We start from the raw sequence: 3,769 nt of genomic DNA, 5'->3' as shown, positions 1-3,769 counted from the left end.
GTGCATGCTGGGAGTGAGTCGTCAAGCAGGAGTGATTGTGAGAGCGAATGGAATTTCTTTTTCACTCTATCGGGTTGTTGTATGTATATATATATATTGATTAGGTTAGTTGTTTTAAGGGTATCTTGTTTAAACTATCACTAAGCACGTATAGGGGTGGTGGGATCTTTGAGGTTGGTTTTTCGCGAGGCACAACCAGCGGGTGGGGCTGGTTGTTATGGCCACTGTGGAAATGGAGAGTTTGAAAACTTAGTCGGAGGCATGGAGTAAAGATTCCTGCTGCGACAGGGTGTTCAGTGGAAGAATGTAGCTTGGCTGTGGGTGCTATCATTGGGTATGATAGCATCAAATCAGCCTCAAGGATGAATAGCGCTGTAGTGATATTCTTAGATTCAATTGAAAAGGTGAATAGAATAGTTGAGATGGGTGTCGTGTTGAGAGAAACACAGACGTCGGTATTTCCGCTTATGAATCCGGCGAAGAAAGTCATGCTTTCTAACGTGCCACCATTTGTTAGAGATGAAGTGTTATGGCGAGAGTTATCGCGCCATGGTCAAATAGTGTCTACAATAAAGAAAGTTCCTTTTGGATGCAAATCTCCGTTGTTGAAACATGTCGTGTCTCATAGGAGACAAGTGCATATGATTTTAAAAAAGGAAGGAGATGAACTGGATTTAGCGTTTAGCTTTAAGATTGATGGATTTGATTATGTCTTCTTTGCATCTACTGAATCAATGAAATGCTTTGGCTGTGGAAGAGAGGGGCATTTGGTGCGTAATTGTCCCGAAAATGAGCGCGCTGAGCCTGGTAGTAGTTTTAGTGCGAGTACAACTAACGCACCACCGCGAAGGGATGAACATGCTAAGGGTACAGGAGAAGAGAGAAGGTGGGCAGATGTGGTTGGAAAAGCAGGAGAGGAAGACAGTGTGGATACGGGGGCAATTGTGGTAGATCAGAACAAAGAGGGAGGGAAACAGTAGGCGAGATTGCGACTGCCGTCGCTGAGGTGGTGCTGGAAAATGAAATTGGAGGTCAAGAGGAGATTGAAATAACGGAAAAGGAAGCGGATGTTTTCAAAATACCGAGGAGTAAAAGGAAGAATGTAAGGGGTGGTGAAGGGTCTAATTCTAAGAGAAAGGTAGAGTTTGATAACTCAATTGAAGATGAACAAGGTGTAGAGATGGTGGAGTATTCTTCTGGGGAGGATAGTGAGAGTGAGTCATCTGACGCGTCACAACAATATAGTGAGATAAATGGGGTGGAAGGGAGGTATGGGATCGAGAGGATACGTCAATTTTTGAAGTTGACAAAAGGGAAGAAATATATGCAAGATTACAATGTAACTGATTTTTTCCCTGAACGTGAATTGTTTATTGAATCAGCAAAGTTTCTGATGTCAAAAATTACAGGCGGAAGTTTGAAAAGCCCTGAAATTGCTAGACTCAAGAAAGTGGTCACAAGAGTGATAAGTGATGTAAATTCTAAAGAAAATGAAAGAGTTCAGTTGCAGTCTTAACTCTGTAAAGAGATGTGGTGGCTGGATCGTCCTCTGTATATTTTTTTTTTTATCCATGAGCAGTTTTAAGATTTCATCTTTAAACGTAAATGGGGCAAGAGATGTAAAAAAAAGAGCCATGGTGTATGAGTTAATTAGGGGAAAGGGAAGTGACATAATTTTTTTACAAGAAACGCATAGTAATTTGGAAAATGAAGTTATGTGGCAACAGGAGTGGGGGGGGACAGTGGTGTGTAGTCATAAAAACTCAAAAAGTGGGGGTGTGGTTATCTTGTTCTCAAAAGGGTTTTTGCCGTTGTCATATGAGGTTGAAGAGGTAGTTGAGGGGAGGTTATTAAAAGTTAGAGCAAGGTATGAAAACATCACTATGTGTCTGATAAATGTATATGCCCCAGTGATGACAGTTGAGAGGGTATGTTTTTTAGAGACACTATCAAATACCATTGAGAAATGTAACAAAGAAGATGATTTGTTTATTGCTGGGGATTTTAACTGCACAGTTAGTGATTTAGATAGAAATCACCAAGAACCTCATATAGCCTCAAGGATGTTTTTAAAACGCCTCATTGTAACAAATGAATTGTGTGATATTTGGCGGAGTCAACATGGAGGAACAAGGCAGTACACCTGGGCGCATGTGAGAGAGAACATCATCTCTATGGCCAGGTTAGATAGGTTTTATGTTTTTGAGCATCAATCTCAGGTCTGTAAATCAAGTGTGATAACTCCAGTGGGGTTTTCTGATCATTGTTTAATAACAGAGGTGGTGTTCATTAACGATGTAAAACCCAAAAGCGCATACTGGCATTTTAATATAACTTTATTGAGTGATGCTCACTTCAGGAACTGTTTCAGTTTTTTTGGGGGAGAGGTGGAGATCTCAAAAAGCCAGTTTTGTATCCATTCAACAGTGGTGGGATAAAGGGAAAATCCAGATTCAACAATTTTGTAATCAATACACGAGGAATGTCACTAAAGATATCACCAGATCAATGAAAGCCCTAGAGATTGAAATAGTGGAACTCATGACATTGGTTGAGACCACAGGAGATCGAGGCCATACTCAGGCCCTCAAGAGGAGAAAAGCTGCATTGGCAGACCTGCTGGGTATCAGAGCACAGGGGGCACTGGTGAGAAGTAAATTTCAGGGAATATCTGAAATGGATGCCTCATCCAAATTTTTCTTTGGTTTAGAGAAAAAGAATGGACAAAGAAAATTATTCATTGTCTCAAATCAGCTGTTGGACAAGAGCTCACTAGCCCTAGTGAAATTAGAAAGAGGGCAGTAGAGTTCTATGCTGAGCTCTACAAATGTGAGTACAAAGAGGACAAAACAGTGACACAGCAGTTCTTTGATGGGCTCCCAAAGGTGGCTGCAGAAGTTCAGGTTGAGCTTGAGCAACCATTGTCTTTGCAGGATTTATACACTGCATTAAAAGGCATGGAAAATGGAAGGGCACCAGGCATTGATGGGCTTCCCGTTGACTTTTTTAAGTCTTTTTGGGCTATGTTGGGAGAGGATTGGTTAGAAGTAGCTAATGATAGTTTAACCGGAGGGTTACTACCAATAAGCTGCAGAAGGGCTGTCCTCACCCTACTGCCCAAAAAGGGTGACCCAAGGGAGGTGAAGAACTGAGGCCGGTGGCTTTATTGTGCACTGATTATAAGATATTGTCAAAAGCTTTGTCCAACAGGCTGAGGGAGGTGATGGGGCAAATCATACATACGGATCAGTCCTACTGTGTTCCTGGCAGGCAGATAGGGGATAACATTTCTCTGATTCGTGATTTTTTGGACGTCTCTAGGGATATTGGGTTGGATGCTGGTCTAATTTCAATTGATCAGGAAAAGGCATTTGACCGAGTTGAACATCAATACTTATGGCACACGCTTGAGGCGTTTGGGTTCAGCTCTGGTTTTATTGCCATGATCAAGGTGATATATGGTGACATTGAAAGTGTATTGAAAGTTAACGGTGGTTTGAGTGCTCCTTTTAAAGTGTGTAGAGGTATTAGGCAGGGATGTTCTATGTCAGGAATGTTATATGCCATTGCTATAGAGCCACTACTAAATAGCATTAGAAGTCGCATTGCAGGGGTGTGCTTTTCAGAGGATATTCCTCCTATTCGTCTCTCAGCCTATGCTGATGATGTAGTTGTGCTAGTGAAAAATCAAGCGGAGGTGGATAGCTTGAGTCTAATTGTTGATCGTTTTAGGGGGAATATCCTCTGCAAAGGTAAATTGGGAAAAGAG

The sequence above is a fragment of the Oncorhynchus gorbuscha genome, unplaced genomic scaffold, assembly GCF_021184085.1.
Source record: "Oncorhynchus gorbuscha isolate QuinsamMale2020 ecotype Even-year unplaced genomic scaffold, OgorEven_v1.0 Un_scaffold_672, whole genome shotgun sequence".
In the NCBI taxonomy this organism is placed as follows: Eukaryota; Metazoa; Chordata; class Actinopteri; order Salmoniformes; family Salmonidae; genus Oncorhynchus; species Oncorhynchus gorbuscha.
This window is presented reverse-complemented; position numbering follows the sequence as displayed.